This window comes from Myotis nattereri, assembly GCF_964212035.1.
Source record: "Myotis nattereri genome assembly, chromosome: 11".
NCBI lineage: Eukaryota > Metazoa > Chordata > Mammalia > Chiroptera > Vespertilionidae > Myotis > Myotis nattereri.
This window is the reverse complement of record NC_138086.1, coordinates 47,605,713-47,625,994: the sequence shown is the minus strand read 5'-3', so window position 1 is coordinate 47,625,994 and position 20,282 is coordinate 47,605,713. Positions and strand designations below refer to the sequence as shown.

The window sequence follows — 20,282 nt, the reverse complement described above, 5'->3', positions numbered from 1 at the left end:
AAATACCATCAAACCTCTTTTCCAAATAAACCAAGACTTTAAGAAAAGCCCAAGTCTGTCTTGGGACCAAACCCTTGTATTTTCCTGCTCTGATATCATTCAAAATGAGATTTAATGGTGAGTGGATAGCTTCCATGGGGCAACCATTTTCCACGCAGATTTCCAATTCCAGATCTCCTCAGCAATGACCTCAGCTTGACTCCAAATTTAACTGTACACATCTAACCTCAAGTGCAGTCTCTCCAGCAAACTCCAGGTTATCCTTATTTCGCTTTCAAAAGCAATGTGTGTATTGTAACCGGTCCATGATGGTGGTGATTATTATATTAATAAAGCTACTGTTCCCTGGAGATGTGGCTTTGTGGTTTCCAAAGAGCCTTCCATCCTAGCCAAGAGGGAGGCAAAATTCTTGTATGGGTTGTTTTGCAATGGTTTGTGGCATAGAACAGCAGAAATGTCATGAGAAGGAAACAAGAATTAAAAGGGAAGGGAAATTTGAAGAAAAACACAAACTAGGATTCCTTCCCAGTGGTATGCTGAACGCAGGCGATGGAGCGCTACTGGAAATAAAGTAGGATGAGCCTCCAATTCATTGTAGCCTCAGGCGCCCTCTATAGAGGAATTCTCCAAGCACTTGGCCAGAGAAGGCAAGGGAAATGCATATGCAAACTCTTTCCAGGTCATTGTCAGGGCAAAATCATGTGCTCTGTGGCACAGATCTATGTATCTTTCTGTGCATATACAGATGAGCCCCTACCATGACAATAAGCATATTATTTACCTACTATTTCTGCTCCATATACCAAGTGGAAAACCACCTCTCTCCCTCCCCCTCAAGCAGTAGGGAGCATTCTGTGGGGACATGTTCTCTGTTGCCTGTGATTTCTTCTTGGCATTCTTTCCTGCGGACCTAGATTAAGAGTATTAAGAAATACACTCTAAAGGGGAAGAGCCTAAACAACAGGAGGCCTAAAGGGCAGGAAAGAAAAATGTAGCCCTTTGTCATGAAATGGAATGAGAACTCATGCCCACATGTTGATTAAACAAGATTTTCATTAGCCGTGGACAGTTGCAACTTAATTGGCAGGTAGATCGCTTTCTGTGCAGAGGAGTATATGTGTGTGTGTTCATTGTTTTTCAATGCGTTCCAAGCCCTTACAGTCAAGTTGATTTTTTTCCTCTGTAATAATGATATGCTTTTAGTAGCATGTCATTTTCTTCAAAAGGGTTTTTACTCAGTCACTCGAGACAAATTATATAACATAAATCCATTTTCCTAAGATTTACACAGTGCCTTTCCACAAAGTTCAAAGGGGGCTCAGAACTCTCCCTGGTTTGTTGCCTTTCCTGCTTCCTGCTTCGGAACCTGGGGTTGGATGTTAATGACCGTGTGTTCATAAACGGCCCGTGGAAGACGTTATAACTCAAATTCCACTTTTCCTCACCCAATTAGAGGCTTCCCTTTTTCCTAAAATGCCAAGAACCCTGGGATAGCCCTCCCTTTTTTAACGGATAAAGTCCCAGTGTATTAACCTCCACTGATAAATTCGAGACAAATTTTCCATGGTGGTCACACGTTAGATGGAATGGCACTAAACATGTATTTAAAAATTCAACTTCTTAGTGATTTTCGTTATTCTCAGTATGCTACACCCAGAGAGTCGGCGTGTCTAGCAATATTCACTAATAATTTCTATACGACGGGTTTTAGAAATTTCAACATAAGCCCTTTAGTGAATATAAATAAAGCATAGTTTGCTTTTTCGCTTTTGAAAAAGAGCGAAATAGGACATAAACAGAGTGGATAAGAAAAAAAAAATCATAGATTGTCATTCTAGGCTCCTGGAAGGTAAGGATAATAATTTATATCCATTTGTAGTTCCCATAACACACACCAGCACCATGAAATAATAACCAACTTGCCTTCTGACTTCTTGCTGGCCTTTCCCATGTTGGTTTCCAGGACACAGGACTTAGTGGAAAGAGTATGAGATTCTGATTCAGACTGAGCCGTGTGCGAACCACTCCCAAGGGTTCAGTTGTTATGAAACTTTAGGCAAATTTCTCATTCTCTCTTTGTCAGCTATCTCAATTGAAAGTGGGAACAATAATAGTACTTTGCTCATAAGGTTACCGAGAGGATTAAACAAAACATTGAATTTAAAGTAATCAGTATAAGACTTGACATATAGCAACCAAGTAACAGATACTAGATGATAGAATCAGACTTATTATTATTAATGTTGATAATAATAATCCTCTCCAGCTGAGCCGGCACAGCTCAGTGGTTGAGTGTCAACCTATGAACCAGGAGGTCAGGGTTTGATTCCTGGTCAGAGCACATGCCCCGGTTGTGGGCTAGATCCCCAGTGTGGGGCGTGCGGGAGGCAGCTGATCAATGATTCTCTCTCATCATTGATGTCTCTATCTCTCTCTCTTTCTCCCTTCCTCTCTGAAATCAATAAAAATACATTTAAAGAAAAATAATCCTCTCCAGTTTACCTCTTTGCGTCATATTTTGCTGTGATGTTTACGATGTACTCAAGCTCAGTACACTTCTCCACCAACACCTTCCTTTTAGATAAGCTGACACGAGCTGACTCAGGGCTCTTTGCTGGGCAAGTCTTAGATGGTCTTCCTGTTCTAATCCCATCGCTATCCCCCATATGTTGTTCTGGAATTACCTGACAAAGCAGCCCTCTTCATTAAGCAAGCTATTGCCAACCCTACTTTCTTTGCAGTGCCATGGTTCTTGCTATAATTAGCCCAGCAGCCAGGACATCATAGACCAGTGATGGCGAACCTATGACACGTGTGTCAGAGGTGACACGCGAACTCATTTTTTTGGTTGATTTTTCTTTGTTAAATGGCATTTAAATATATAAAATAAATATCAAAAATATGTCTTTGTTTTACTATAGTTGCAAATATCAAAAAATTTCTATATGTGACATGGCACCAGAGTTAAGTTAGGGTTTTTCAAAATGCTGACACACCGAGCTCAAAAGGTTCGCCATCACTGTAGACTCTGGAGATTAGTGCCCTCTGCTGGCTCTTCCTGCAAATAACTGCCCTAGGAAGGGAGTAGATCCTGAACTCAGAGCCTTTCTCCAGGGCCACCCAGCCCTGCTTTCATTGTGGACCCCTCAGGTCACAACTGGCATAAGTCAGGATTCTTATATTTCTACTACTACTACTACTACTACTACTATCTAGAGCAGCGGTTCTCAACCTGTGGGTCGCGACCCCTTTGGGGGTCAAACGACCCTTTCACAGGGGTCACTTAAGACCATCGGAAAACACATATATAATTACATATTGTTTTTGTGAGTAATCACTATGTTTTAATTATGTTCAATTTGTAACAATGAAATTGGGGGTCACCACAACATGATGAAGTGTATTAAAGGGTCGCGGTATTAGGAAGGTTGAGAACCACTGATCTAGAGGAATCTATTAAGATATGGTCACTACCCAGGTTTAGGGGAAAACACACACTTATACACCCTATGCTCGTAGTGCTAATAATTTTGGATCTCCAAGGATGCTGGGTCTGAATAGATGAGAGACAGGCATGTGATCACAACATCATAGGACAGTAGTATAATACCAACATGTTAAATAGTTAGAAGGCTTCATCAGACATTCTATTTGTTTGGGAAATGGTTACCCATTAAGGGATCAAATAAATGTTCATTTCACTTCAAAATCTTTATTTCAACCCTTCACAGGACAGATTGCTTCAAGAGATTCCAAATCCAATTCTCCAAGTCCCAACCCAGTCAGCACACTGCTGTTTCACCTAATATTTTTGTTTCCTGTTCTTCCCACTTGGCTTTGTTTGACATCTGTCTACATTAACTGTATTTTCCATTGACATTACTAGCTTTGGCATCTTAAAGAAAAAAACCCTTTGAGTCTGGCTGTGCTGTTCTTCAGTATTTCCTAGATCTCTGGGTTTTGCACCCTCAGCAGTCTTTGATACCTAAATTTGCTTGCTTGGTAATTGACATTCATGGAGTGCCAGCAATGTGGCGGACCCTGGACAGAAACAGGAGTAAGGCTCATGTTTTCTCAGCTAATTTATGAGACTCGTGTCTTATTATATAGAACTTCAAGGGAGTTATTGGGACAGATGTTTCACATTTGTCATTTTTAGAGTCTTAAACAAAAGGACTAGATACTTACAAACCAAATTCTATGATACCTGAAGGACTCTTTTATGTAGTATTTGTCCTGAACAGACACCAAGTACTTCCTTATCCTTCCCTTCTATAACAGCATCATTTATAATAGCCAACATCTGGAAACAGCCTCAGTGCCCATCAGTAGATGAGTGGATAAAAAAGCTGTGGTATATTTACATAATGGAATACTACTTCGTGGTAAAAAGGACGGAAATCTTAACCATTGCAACAGCATGGATGGACCTGGAGATTATTATGCTAAGCAAAATAAGCCAGTCAGAGAAAGACTAATACCATATGATCTCACACCTAGGTGGACTCTAATGAACAAAATAAGCTGATGAACAAAATAGAACCAGAGGCATGGATACATGGAACAGACTAACAGGTGTCAGAAGGATGAGTGGTAGAGGGGCTGGATAGAAGGTGAAGAGATTAGCCAAAGAGCATACATTCCTAGCCCATGAACACAGACAACAGTGTGAAGGCCAGGGCGAGAGGGCAAGGGATGGGTGGAGGTGGCTGAGCAAAGGGGGGGGGGGGGGGAGAAGAGGGAATAGGGCACAACTGCAATAGTGTCAACAATAAATAAATAAGTTTTTTAAAACCCCAGGAAAAAGAATCAATAAAAGCATGAATAAGACTTTCTTGTGTCACAGGTCCATTCTGCAAATGCTAATTAACATACTCCCTTCTTTACATTGCTCAAATTATCTTCATAAAATAGGTGAATTTTTCCTTTGACTCCTCAATATCACAGCCCATTGGGATGAAAAGTACACTTTGGAAATTAGTCTGCTCTGAGAAAGTTCCAAAACGTACTAGTGTTTAGCAGCTAAAACTGGGAAGTTATTTTTAACCCTCCTTTTTCAAAATCCACTGTGCCAAAATATATAAGTAGTTATTTAGATATTAAGAAAAGGTGAAGCAAATTTAAAACCTTTAAAGACTGCGTTTCTCTGTTTATTTCTCTTACTTTACAACTGGTTTTGATTTTTTCTTAGACCAAATGCAAAACAGTAAAATAAGCCCTTTAAATAGCTATTTTCTTTTGATGACCACAGTCTGTATTAGTTTGCTAGGGCTGCTATCTCAGAGGACCCCAGACTGGGTAGTTTAAATTTATTTCCTCACAGTTCTGGAAGCTAGAACTCCAAAATCGAGGTGTTAGAAGGATTGGTTTTTTCTGAGGGCTCTCTCCGTGGCTTGTAGACAGATATCTTTTCCCATTGTCTTCATAACGTTTCCCCTATGCAGGTGTCTATGTCCAAATTTCTTCTTATGAGTACGCCAGTCATATTGAATTAGGGTCACCTTAATTACCTCATTTTAACTTAATTGTCTCTTTAAAGATCCTATTTCCAAACATAGCCACCTTCTGAGGTACGGTGTGTTAGGACTTCAACATATGAATTTTGGGTGACAATACGCCCGTAACACCCACCAAAAAGCCTTTGCAGGTGCACCTTATATTACATCACTGATTTGTTTCTTAAAGCTATGCTCAAGTGGAATATTAATAAACAAGCACTTCTTCAACTGTGGTGCCTCAAAGCATCAACTTTACCAGAGAAAATATTAGAAATGCAAATTTGGGGGGCACACCTCCAAACTTCTGAATCAGAAATTCTGAAGAGGTAGGGGCTGAGCAACCTGTGTTTTCACATATCCTCCAGGGGAGTCTGATGCATGATAAAGTTTGAGAATCAATGGAGTTAACAAAACGGCAATTTCAGCGTCCTATAGGAGGTATTTTGAATGGAGTTGAGGTGGATTCTTTTGTAAAGCAAAGAGCCCTTTTAAAAATGTGAATGATCACCTCCTAAATGTCATATTTTGGAAATTCTGAATTTTAGTGCTAGCCTTTTTGCATAGGAAGGCACATCAGTATTTCACTTAAGTCTGATGTTTATTCTTGAAAATTGTTCTGAAGCATATACACATATCCAGGGTGTCCCAAAAAACGTATACGCACTTTAAGAGTGGATAGCTCAATTTTGAAAATGAAATGTATTTTAATAAATACTGCCTTTATAATTATTCAAAGCGTGTGTAACATTTTTGGGGCACCCTATATGTGTATATGCGAGCATGCGCATGTGCGCGCGCACACACACACACACACACACACACATTACTAACCCATATCATTAGCTTATTAATTTAATAGGTTCACAGGTTCGTTTCCCCTGCGTTCTGTTTCTTTTTATTCAGGTCAAACCTCAATTGCAGTTCCCGCCAACTACTCCCAACCAAGCATTTCTTCCTCCTTGAAAGGAGATCTCCCACGCTGAACTGAGCGCCGATCAAGGTTCCTGACATCACGTTACTGCAGCATCACCCAAATTACAGACTTCAGTGGCGGTCCTTCCAGCTTTTCCTCCTACATTCTAGAATTACAAATCAGTTCAATTGAGAAGACAGGCTTTCCTGGCTGTTTTGTGCCCATGAATAGAAAAATTACTTCTAACAGCTACTAAGTCATGTTTTGATTGTTGATGTTTCAGTCCTAAATATTTCAGCAGCAAATAATGAAACATAAGACCCTCAGAGGTGGCCTGCCGAAATAAATTTTATTCCTTTTGCAGACAACCAGAAATTTGGCAATTTCTGTCCAAGAAAAATTATATTTTGGCAAAACACTCATACAACATACATGCTCACTCACGTGAGCACTTTTCTCCTGTGAGTTACTGGAAGACAATGGCAGAGCCACTGTACTTTTATCCACTCAGGCTGCAAATTCACACCTTTTTTGAGTCAATAACAAAAGTACCTTTAATCTGATTTTTATTTTCATTTAAAAAATATTTAATCATCCAAATGATAGGTGCTATTGAGCCTTTAGTGTTTAATTGCTCTTTAGACAAATAATACTTTCATGAAGGCATTCAGCCTAAATGGAGTTGGGGTGTTTTAAAGCTATGCTAGCATGGCGGGGGGTTGGGGGTGGGCATGGAATGCTAGTGACCAGCAAACAGGGCCACCTTCATCACTACATGAAGAGTTATGGGGATTCATCCTCTAGAACACTAGCTCTTAACAAGTCAGTAGACCATAGATGGGCACCTTTAGCGACTCTAAAACTGTGGAACTTCTCCCGAGAATAATCCACCCAGGCCCATAAACCATTCTAAATACAATATCAGGGGCTTGCAGACCCTAAAATAAGAAGTCTCACTGTTATGGGATAGATCTTGAATCTAGTCTTGGACTCAATCCAGGCATCATCAGAATTGAAGGATGACATTAACTCTTTCCTCCAAGGATCTGTGTAAAGATTATTTGCAACATTTGAAAGGTGCATGTTTAATTTCTTACTAAGCCTTTGGTGTATAAAGAAATCAGTAAAACCTAGTCCCCTCTCATGGGGAAGGGTGACAGGAGCTATGACAGGAGCTATAGATGCTCTGACACGGGCATAAAGACATTTTGTAAGAGTTTAAATGAGAGAGAGAGGGCATTCCACTAAAGGGGAAGGGGCCGAGTAAAGAAAGCTTGGAGTCATTAGACAAGCACCCTAGAGGATGAGAAGAATTAAAAGATGGAGTTGGCCAAAGGAGGTGAAAGGAGAGGAGACAGGCAAGGTATTTCAGGAGAATGGAAGAACCTCAGTAAAAAAAGCACAGAGTCGTTTTCGGAATCTACTTTGATTGGAGCAGTGATCCTTAATCCTGGCTGTGAATTCTAACTACCCAGAGAAATCGTTAAAACCCCACCCAGACCATTTAAACCAGAATTCCTATATGTAAAGCCCAGCATCTGTATAACTTTAAACTCCCCATGGGATTCTAATATGTAGCCATGGTTAGGAGCCACTGGACTAGAGCCCTGTGACTGAGATGTGGAGGGTGGGAGATGAGGCTGGCTCAGTAAGTTAGCGCCCTGCATGGGGACCTCCTATGCTCACATGACACTCTGCACTTAGCCAGAAGTCATAGAAAAATTCTAGGCAGGGGAGGTGACATGATCAGAGCTGTCTTTTTGAATTACTTTTTGCTGAAAGCTGCCCTGTCATACACATTAAGTACATACAGATCAAGTCCATGGAAATAGGGCACAGACTCTCTCTTCCTTGTCTAGTTACCTTGGAAACAGAATACCATCGCTCATGAAGGGCATGTTTCCAACTTGTTCTTTGTGATGAGTGCTGCTCTCTTCCACATGTTCTTGAAGCAGAGGCATATGAAGCAGAGACATATTTTGCCTATTGTGTCTGGATTGCCTAGTGTTTCCTCATCCTTTTACCCAGTTTTTTTTGTTTTGGTGTTTTGTTTTTTGTGTTGTTGTTTTTTTCATGTTGCCTCCTTGGCAAGGGGTTGCTTGGTCAATCAAGCAGCACAGTTAGTCAATTCACTAATGTCAAAATAAGATAACCTTGAAAAATGTGTTCTCTTCTAAAGGAAAGAGGTTTGAGGCAGAGTGGTATCGTGGGGTGAAGCTTAAAGCCAGGAAGCTCAGAGTGCAACTCCTGGCTTGGCTACCTGTCAGCAAGTTAAGCTCTCTGAATCCTCGTTTCTTTAAAAGATGTGGAATAATGCAGCCTGTCTGGCATGGGAATGAGAACTGTGAAGAAAAGTGTGTGGATAGCATGTCCCACTCGGCAAGTAATAGGAGCTCAATAAAAGATAGCTGCTGTTATTAATTAGTGTCACCCAAATCTTAAAAGTAGGGTTCATAACATGTCCTCTAATAGCTCATCTTTGCTTTGGAGAAATTATTTTCAACTCTCAAACTTAAGAAACAAAAATGAAGTGCAAAATTTTTGTTTAATGTTTTTCTTCCTGTCACTCAATAACATTTTGAAAGAGATACTACTACCTAAAACTATTTCAGTTTTAGGAAGCTAAGGCCAGGTGTATATCTCATAATAAAAATTCAAAAATAACATGCCATCAGATCTGGAGAAACGATAGGGTTCCTAGAAGTGAGAGAATATTTGGTGATTCTGAATCAATATGTGGTATATTTTATGGAACCATTAAGACATCCAAATAGAATTCATGAAATGGTAATTTTAAAGTAAAATTTATGAGCACTTCTAACAAGTATTGTGCTAAGCATTTCACATTGATATTTCTTTACATGGATAACATTCTATCTTAACTACAACCCTATGAGGTGAATGAAGAAATGGAGCTCAGAGAAGGAATCAAGAACACTGCTGGGTATGCAGCCCATAAGCTGTTTTTGCCTCTATTACCTCTTCAACCTCTTGTTTATGCCAGATGTCCCTTTCATTGACTTCTCAAGAAATCACTGTCCCAGATTCCTGTGACCTTCATTTATTTTAACTCTCTTCCCAAGGAAAAGTCATTGTTCCTCTCCGTGTTCATTGAACTCCTCCAACCTGAGCTCATCTCTCTTACCTGTCAACTTCCATGTACAGGAAATTCTCCCCATCCTGTTACACATCTACTTGGAGCTTTCTGCCTCCCACTGGACCACTTCCTCTCTGCAATCTTTCAGAACCTCCTAACCTCAGCCTTGCCGGGCTCTATAAAATCATTAGACATTTTTCTATACACTTCATAGAGAAGATAGAGAAGACTGAATTCCTCAGTAGTGTTTTGACATTTTAAAAGATGAGGGGAAAATACTCAAGATGAGTGTTACTTCCCTGCTGTTCTCTTACCATTATCATCACAGATCAATTTCCAGAATCAAAATTTGAGTCTATTCAATCAGAAGGCTTCATTGGCCCCCTCCATAAAGTTTTATTAAACAAGTCCTTCTTTTAAAATATTAAGATGCAGTGGATGTCTTTATTTTTAAAAAAGATGAAGTTCTATCACAGATATCTTCGAAGACTGTTTCAAGTTGATGCTGAGAGCCATCTTTATATACAACTAGAGGCCCAATGCACGAAATTCGTGCAAGGGGCTTGGCCCTCACAGCCACAGTGGCTGCCTTGGCTCTTGCAGCCCTGGCTTCATCTGGAAGGTCGTTCGGCCGTCTGGTCTAATTCGCATATTACGCTTTTATTATTATAGATTCTTGTTTTTTAGGGGAGAATCATCAAAACTAGCTTGTCAAATGAATAAATATTAAGAGGAAGTTCCATAATGGCCTTTTTGTTATACTTCAAAGAATAATACATATAGCTGATTGTCCAAAGTGTTGCCAGATTTGAATTTCTTAAAAATCTTTCACTGCCAACATATTGCTGATGTTGAAATACAACCCATGTCTCTCACAGCTTCAACAAACATATTTCACACATTTGTGCATATATTGCTTAGTGTAAACATGACTCACTTAAGTAGAAAGGTTTGGGGTTTTTTTTACTATTTTAATATTTCATCACCATGTCATTCCATGGAAACTACCTTGGGGCTACTATGAAGGGGTTTCAAACATCTCTCGAGTAAAACATCATTACACATGAGCAGAAACTCCATTCAGTCAAGAAGAATGGCATATTGGCTGGAGGCAACTCTGTAAACCGCATGCAGTTTTAATTAAATTCATTAAAAATGCTGTGTCTCTCAGTAGATTTGAGGGCAGATAGAACCACTTAACAATAGCCGAGACCTAATCCAGTTTGTCAGAACTAATAATAATACAAATGCAATTTCTCACACAGGGACACATCCAAAAAGTTCACGAATGAGCAACTGAGGTGGTATTTTTTAAAGTAATATTTATAAATTATTGCAAGATGTTACCAGCTTCAGACCCTGGTTGCAATGTCTAATTCCAATGAGTTGATAAAAGGTGCTATTAATAAAAAGGCACATTTGGGGCAGCTGACATAACTAATTGATCAAGTAATTTGAGTACAAATACAAGATTTCACTAGGAAACCCGGACAGGGATGAAATCACTCAATTTTCCAAAAGCCCAGAAGGCCTTGAAAAAATAGAAGACCACAGAATACTTTTATGTCTAACCAAAACCAAATAAAATGATCCCAACGTACAAATAGACTTCAGATGATATAATGTGACGAGAGATTCCAACTATGTAGGCAAACCTTTCATTTTCTTACCAAATATGCCAAGCCAAGGATTACCAAAATAGGGAGGGGAAAAGTCCTGTTTCCTCGGTGTGTTGCCTCTGTAAGGGTAGCAAGGAGGATTTTTTCCCCCTCCTCTTCAAATTTCAGCATACCTCCATAAACTAATGCTCAACATAACACTTGGATTTCAAGATCTGGGTTAAATCAAAACCAAATAAGATAAAAATGGACCCAGATGAACATGAATTTACCTAGGCTGACACGTCTAATAATAGTTATTGGAAGATACATCACCACCAGCCCACCCAAGAATCCCTCTGGCAGAAAAATCACTGCTTGCCCCGGGCACGTGAAGATGATTGGACCACAAGCTAGATGACTCTGCTGAGGTTACCATTGTGCAAGCAAAACAGCTGCGTACATTTTCTAAGTACTTAAGAAATATGGTATAACACTCTGTACTCTTTTTCTGGGAAAACAGGCACATCCCCAAACTCATCATTACGGAGAAACTTCCAATTTTGGCAAGAACACTGCCCTGATCCATTTTATGAGGGAAAACTGGAATTACATTTCCATTTCCTCAGTGCTCCAGCAGTAAAACTAATCTCTGTCACTGAGATAATAGTTTAATGAAAGTCATTTTCTCATTGATTGTTGTAATACCTCTTAAGGAAAGGATTGAAAAAATATATAAAATTTGTGATGTCTAAACACATCAAAATGGTTGCTCAAGAAGAGAAAAATGATGGTTTTGTAAGTAGGGGCTACAGCAGAGAAAATAGGAATGGAAAGAAATTTTAAATGGTACCCCCGAAGATAGTAAAACACATATGAATGTGGGTGTCCTCAGCTACAGCAAGTATGGAACTGATAGAAATTATGAGGTTAGTGATACACAAAACAAATTCCACTCTCTGTAAACAATTAATGAATTATAAACTCACACAATTTCATTACATTAGTACACATTTCATCATATTTTGCCTTGAAACTAATATTATTTAGTGTACTAGTCTATGCATGACCATATGCCTGACCCCAATTACATATTAATTAGGAAATGTGAATGGGCTGCCAGGGCCTGCCAAATGTTACAGAGAATACTTACGTAGAGTAAATTTACGATTATTCTCACTGTCTTTGAGTTATCAACTCAATCTTGCTGTCCAGTACCAGAAAAACACATTAGCCACATCCTGAGTCTTCAGAATCACACTCACAGTGAAAATTACCACTTGCTCTATTGACCACAAGGAAACAAATTTCACACTACGAATTTTGGGCTGTTACATGAGGTCAACTATTCTCCCATAGTTCAAAAAACTAAAAGGAAAGCTTCTCAGTCAGATGTATGCTTTCGGCAACAGAACCATCTAAATTATCAAAACTGGAATAATGTGCTGACAATTTTATAGGAAATTTTATTCCTTGTTAGGGCTCTAGGATGATAGTGATAGAGTTGGGGTTTTTTGTTTATTTCATTTTTTAACAAGTCATCAAGTGTCAACAGCCTCCCTGGATCCTGCCACACACAACTCCAGCACTCACACACATTTATGGAGAATTAAAAGGAGTTCAGGGCTCAACATTAAGTTGACTTTATTCTGTAAAGGAGCTCTTTCCTTGCAACTAGAATGTAGAATGTAAATCTCTCCCCTTGACATCAGATACTCTTTTTTGTCAAATTACCTAGGGTTAGCAATATTATTTTCAGTTTTTTCATCTTTCCAGAACTGATATCTTATTGAGATTCTTAGAGGATCATATAGATAGCACTCAAATGAAAAATAAGATAAAGATAAAAATGGAGCAAGGTCAACACTTTCATCGTGGAAAAAGACTGGCTGAGAACATAGTCTACTGAGAAAGCCAAATGGACCTGTTAACTGACTTCCCAAATTAGGCAGATTTACCTACCTTCTCACAGGTAAGGCAAGACTTGACAGGCCTCCCACTTGAGTGACTTGAGTATGACTAATGGCAAAGAAGAGGAGAAGGCAACTTGTGTGCTACAGGTATGTTCACTCCCCCACAAAAAAAGTGGAGCTGGCCTGAGACAAGTCACTGTACCTCCTCTGGAGATGAAGGCTGAGGGGTAGGGTGGATGAGTATAGGGGTGGCAAGAGGTCAGGAGTATTACACTAACTGAACTTCATATTGAAGAAAACATGGGAAGTACACTCAATGGAATTCTCTTACCATATAGGAGGCTTGGGTTCAATTTCTAGACTATGCACCAAGATGCCAGGGTTTCAAAGAGTCAAATCAATAGCACCACTCTTTCCTGTCCATGTTCTGAATTAATCCTATATAATAAAAGCCTAATATGCTAAGTGCCCGACCATTCATTTGACCATTCGACAGTGGCTATGATGTGCACTGACCACCAGGGGGAAGATGCTCTGACCAGTAGGTTAGCTTGCTGCTGGGATCCAGCCGATGGGACTAGGTGAGATGGGCCAGACATGCCCTGGAGCCGTCCCACAATCTCTCCCCAGCTGGCCAACCTCCCACGGTCCCTCCCCAGCCCTAACCATGCACCTGTGTGAGGGACCCTCCCACACATACCCCCAAACCCCAGCACCGGGCCTCTTCTTGAGAAATAAGATCAGGAATAAAACAAAGGCCAAATTCTCATCATTACTACTAAAAGGGATAAATTGGCAATTGTAACTAACTATGAAAGCAAAACTGAACTTGCTATACCTTCCCCTCCACCCCCCTCCCTCCACCACCCCCCTCTAAACCCTGGAGCAGTTCATATGTGGCAGATCAAACATTCTTACTTATGTCACTACTTCTAACTGATCTGGGGGTGACAGTATTATCAAGAGACAAAATTTCCAATGATTAGGACCACTGACAAATTAGTTACATCCAATTAAGAAATGTTGCCCAATAATTATTGTCCACCAAGCTTCCTACAATTCCACTTCCATTTGAAGAAAATAAAGGCATAAGAGTCAGGAGTTTGGAAGGAAGCTCTTTCTTCCTGGAAGCCAGAAGAAGGATATGCTAGGCATATCTTTAATACTGTACCCATCCTCTTCCCATAAATCCCGGATTGTAGAGTTGAATTTCCAGTGTTTTCAACTGAATGTCCCAGATTTAAGCCCCTTGCCTGTCTAAAGCATATGCAGACCAACGGAGCTCTCCTGGCCTCACTTCCAAGTCCTTGACTCGTTATGTGTTTACAGCTTGCTTGTTTGCTTTATGCCATAAGAGCTGAACATTCTTCTCCATCTATGTTTCGATTGCCATCACTTGCTCTACTTTTGTAGTTCCCTTTCCCTGAAATTGTTTGTTCTTTGCCTTCTTACTATCCCCCAAATATATCTCATTTTCATCTAAGAGTTTTAATGCTAGTTACTATAGACTACAGAAAAATCAGCAAATAGAGATCATGGACATTGGGGAATTTCTTTAAATAGCAAAGTATTCAAAAGAGCTATTCCATAGTCCATATATTATAAAATGTGAATGGTAACTCTGAGATTCTCATTGCTGTAGTCCTGCTTCAAAAATAGCTTCAACCAGTGTTTGCTAACAAGAGGAATGCTTGCTTCCCATCTCGTGCCCCTGAGAGATATCTTTAATTGAGATAAGGTAGAATGGGGTTTCAGAATCCTCAATACAACCATCTAGATCAGTGGTTCTCAACCTTCCTAATGCCGCGACCCTTTAATACAGTTCCTCATGTTGTGGTGACCCCCAACCATAAAATTATTTTCATTGCTACTTCATAACTGTAATTTTGCTACTGTTGTGAATGGTAATATAAAATCTGATATGCAGGATGTATTTTCATTGTTACAAATTGAACATAATTAAAGCATAGTGATTAATCACAAAAAACAATATGTAATTATATATGTGTTTTCCGATGGTCTTAGGTGACCCCTGTGAAAGGGTCGTTTGACCCCCAAAGGGGTCGTGACCCACAGGTTGAGAATTGCTGATCTAGATAGTCACTGCCAGTAGATTTCAGTTGATTCTCAAGATATAACATTTCTATTATGGGTAACCTCATACTGTCATATATTTTTTTAAACTTATCATATACCATCTGAGTTTCTTGACACTATGCTATTCACACGAAATATTTTCTGCCACCTTAGGATTTTTCTCCATTTTCCCCCCAATGCTTTCCCAATTCCTTTTTCTACTGCAAACTCTTTATAAGCCATTGGGAAGAGATTCTGAGCTTTTTAAAAAATATATATATATTATTGATTTTTTTACAGAGAGGAAGGGAGAGGGATAGAGAGTTAGAAACATCGATGAGAGGGAAACATTGATCAGCTGCCTCCTGCACACCCCCCACTAGGGATGTGCCCGAAACCAAGGTACATGCCCTTGACCGAACCTGGGACCCTTTAGTCCATAGGCCGACGCTCTATCCCACTGAGCCAAACCAGTCAGGGCCTTAGCTTTTTTTATGGGCTGCTTCATCCCCTGGGCAAAATCGGAGCCAGGACTCTAAAGCTGGGGGAGGGGACAGGGGCACACTTCTCTGAGTGACATCCCTACTTTAGGAGCTGGGTAGCCTCTAATTGATTAGGCTTGCCTCTCCCTGAATAGAACCTCCGCTTCACATAAGAATTTTGGGTGGGGGTAATTGGGGCTCCAGTATTTTTTGCATGCTGAACCCAAGGTAAAGTTCCCACCCCTCAAGTCAGGACTGGGCTGAAGTGGAGAATACCCAGGTCTCAGCTGCACTTGCTTGGAATTTAGGCTCTGAAACAGGTAGCTTGGGGCAGAAATGGAAATGCTAATGTCCTGCCCCTCCCAGCTGGTAGGCTGTAGTATCTTACCAACTGGAAGTTGGGGGAAGAGGCATCTCTCTGTTCTTTGATGCACCCGTTTGAAGTGAAGTCTGCATCTAGCTGAGAGGGAGGAAGGCAGCCAGCTGTAGTCCAAACGCCATTCACTGACTCTGTTCTCACCAAGCTTTAGCAAGATTTCCTGAATAATTTTTTTTCCATTTTCTGTATCCCCTGGGACCATTTCCAGAGACTTTAAATATTTTTAAAAATATTTTTTTCACTCGTTTTACTGGAAAGAAGATCCACAAAGGTCCCCTGCTGCCATGTTGGAAATAGAACCTTTACATACTTCTTGAGTTAGTCAACATATAAACTATTATCCTCAAAGGAATAAAAGATTTGATGTACCCCTCAGTGTTGTGTAATCCTGGTATTTCTTGACTCTATCATTGATCAGGAGCAATGAACAGAAACAACATCCTCTTCATTTTGGTGTACAGTGGGAGCTATATTTGAAAATTATTCAATTTGTCTTTCTGAACATAATGATCTTCACTCCAGTCTATCTAGGGCAGAGGTGGGGAACATCTGGCCCATGGGCCATACAAGGCCCGTGAAATCATTTAGTCTGGCCCTGCCAAGGCATTAGGGGTGAGTTAACTAAATGTTTAACCAAATATAGCAGGCTCATTTTTAAGTTGATAATTTTGTATGTCCCGCAAATGATGTTATAAATATCCAAATGGGCCTTGGCAGAGAAAAAGACCCTCCACCCCTGATCTAGGGCATTCATTTGCCACAGAATTTGCTAGAATCTGATGCAAAATAATGAAAGTAAAACAGCTAAAGATTCAGCTCCCTTCTCAAAAACTGCATTTGGGAATACCATAGTAGGGTGAGAGCTAGGTTTAATTAAGGTAAAAAGGATATTCCAAATTCCTTTTCCTTACCAGTTAGAATGTCAAAAAACCATAAAGATCACTCACTGTCTACTCTCCCAAATCTATGGTACAGAATACCTGAGCATAGTCACTTGGGGAATTGGTGTTGGTTATTTGCCCTAATAGGGGCTTGATCTATTTTCAGATAAGTGTCAAGAAAAGCAGCATTTAGGGAGGAGAAGAGAGGAATTTCAGAAGTATCTGGATTTCCGCATTTTGGAAAGAAGCACCAGGAATGGTGGAGTGTTAGATAACTGAGAAGAGAAATGAACACGGGGGCCCTTGAACCATATTCCTTGTTTGGGAATCTAGGAGGAGAGCATTATGCAACAGGCCTCACTCACCACGTGGTAACCCAGCCTCACCGGAGTCGGCTGGCATGATAAGAAGGAGATTACTGGCAAGTGCTTCTGAGCCTCCCCCGGATCATCTGAGGCATGGACACTGAACTGAGAGCCAGTCAGCCAGGGGATCTACTATGATGGAATAAGGGATTATGTGACATGGACTGGGCATGGACTTCTAGGCCAAGGGCTTAGTAGAGACCAGGGTATTGAATCAAAGTCTGGAGACAATGAAAGCTGGGAGGAGACTAAGTCATCAAGAGGGAAGTGGTCCATGTTCTCTAGGAATATTGCCAAGCCAAAACAATAGCCACAAGCTCACCAGCTGCATGCTATAGCACTGGGTGCCAGGGTGCCAGTGCCCAGGGGGGCAGAGAACATCATCTCAGAGAGCTCGGAAGTCAGCCAGCACACTGGGGAGGACTGGCATGAGGCCAGAGTACCTCTAATCCCTCTCGACTCCACCATGGCCACGAGGTCATGTAAACCTCCCCTCTCTCCCCTCTATACTTGGCCGTGACCTTAGGGAGAGAAGTAGTTGAGAGTGAAGTTCCATGAGAATTTGAGCATTTCCTCCCAATCTTAACTGAACGTACCAATTGAGTCTGTTTAACATAAGTAAGAGATTGTGCTAAGGTTGTTTATTTTGTACATTTTCCCCATTTTCTCTGACAGCCAGTAGTATTGTAGGCAACTGGGGACAAAATAAGAGCTGCCTTCTCTCTGCACTTCTGATTTATAAGGTGAGTAAATTCTGTAGCAACACTACAAGTGCAGTAATATACATGAACATGCCAAGCACATAATAAATATAATTTCTATAATTTTTCTCTTTACCTACTCTTTTTTCTTCTCACACCAGAGTGGGCATTTTTACATTTTGGGGGGCTGCCCAGCATCTGAACAACTTTTGTTGGAGGGGAGTATCCCAAACTAGGTCAAAGTAAAGTCATAGCTTCCCCTAAGATTACAGAGGCTGCGGCAGGGTAGTTATTCCTCTACCTGGCCCCTCACAGCTAATGCAGGGCATGTGCCCTCGGCCTAGCGACTGGACTTCCTCATGGCTCTTTACATCTCGAGGGAGCACTGTCAAGGTGCTGGGAGAGGGAGAGGTTTGAAAGGCAGCAGTGAGTAGAGTTTAAATCCTGAGCGTAATGATGACTGTCCAGTGACGGGAAGTCCAGGAGGTTTAGGTCTTATTAGGCTGACCAGGTTTCGTGGCATGACCTTGCTGTGTTAGCTGCTATCCCAGTCTGCTTGGCTGCCATCACAAGATACCATAGACTGAGTAGCTTAAACAACAGACATTTATTTTCTCACAGTTCTAGAGGCTGGGAAGTCCAAGATCAAGTTACCGGCCGATTCAGTTTCTCATGGGAGCTCTCTTCCTGGCTTGCTGACTCCCCCACACTGCGTCCTCACATAGCCTTTCCTTGGTGCATGCACGTGGAGAGGGAGAAAGACAGATCTCTCTTCTTCCTCCTCTAAGGCCACCCATTCTATCAGATTAGGGTTCTACCCTGATGGCCTCATTTAACCTTAATTACCTCCTGTAAGCCCTATCTCCACAGACAGTCCCATTGAGGGTTAGGGCTGCCTTCTCTCTATTCTGACCTAATTCTCTAACTTTTTGTCAATTCTACCAAGTATCTCGTATCTTTCCAACAAATCCCTTTTCTATTTAAGTTAACCAGAGTTAGTTTCTACTGTTGATAACCACGAACCCCAACTGGTACAGAAAGTGGTACTAGAAGACAGTCACCTGGGGAACTGATGTTGGTTATTTGCCCTAACAGGGGCTAAAGAAAATGAAAATGCAGTTAGAGTTCAGGAATGGGAACCCGTCAGCTGTAACAAATAGCTAGATGAATTTTTTCTTCTGTGGTGATCTTTAATGAAGTGTCCATTGAAAAGAAGGATTTAAGGGATCAAATTGTCACTGCCATTGAACAGTGTGAATGGCATGAAGAATTTAAAGATGCTAGGGTGAGGTAGTGGCTTCTAATGGGACTGGACAGCTTAAAGAAGAGATGACAAGCTTAAATCTCTGTATTTTACCTCAAGGCACAGGTCCAGAGAATTTCTCTGGTTGTGATAAATGTCTATGTAAATGTCTGCCAGAATCAAACCCAAATTTAAAATTTTGTGGGATCCTGACTATTCTGTAAAATGCAGCCCCACCAGCTCATTTATATGAAAGCGACAGTGCAGACCAGGAAATAACAGAAAATTAAACATTGGGGAGAATACAGGGGCCTGGGAGTACCCCCAAACCATATTCTACACGAAGTCTTGCTTGACAGACAAAGAAGACCCACCTCATTTCTCTTTGCATCTTCATCATCTTGTATCAGGCTTGAGCCAGCTCCTGGGCTCTATTTATAAACCTTGATAATCTTACCTTCAACACAGAGCATCATGCCAGCAGGACCTAAAGAGTAATCTGGATTGGTACCTTCAAGACTTTGCTAAGACATAGGTAGGCTAGAGGATGGGAGGAAAATCTTTAAAATATAGAGGCCTGCTACTTCAGGAAAGTTTCTATGGGTCTAGTGGTCCAGTCAACTCCAAATATATAGCAAGTACCTAGATTCTATTATGCTAAGAGCCATATTGCCTGGTGGGCTGTTCTGGCTTTTGCAGGCAACACATCAGCATTTCCATGTACTTATTTAATTCATTTACCAAGTGACTCAAAAAAGGCTTCTACTTTTAAATGGCCATACTACGTAGAAATTATAATCCAGCTGATCCAGTGATGCCCATAGTGTCTGTGGCAAATTGGACAAATAGCTCTAAAAGGAAAGCACAGAACAAGTCCTTAGATTTTTGAGCAATAATGTAGCCACTTCATTATGTTATTATTCTTTTGAGAGATAGGTGTTAATTTGCCACTGAACCCAAGGAGAAATTAAAGGCTTCTCCTCTGGAATATCAAGACTGGCTAACGTCAAGGCCAATATCATTTTATTTTCTAGCCTAAATCAAGAATTAAACCATCGAAGCTCTCAGGACTAACAGCTGAAAAGGTGATTCAGAGAGAGGGAAAATAATCTTTGTGTGGGTTTTGTTTTCGTATT

At 40.6% G+C, this 20,282-nt stretch overlaps 1 protein-coding gene across 9 annotated transcripts in view; it reads right to left on the bottom strand.

Moving 5' to 3' along the window:
- The window catches only part of DYNC1I1 (dynein cytoplasmic 1 intermediate chain 1), a 276,554-nt gene that overhangs the window by 184,346 nt on the left and 71,926 nt on the right, over positions 1 to 20,282 (bottom strand). The window lies entirely within an intron of this gene.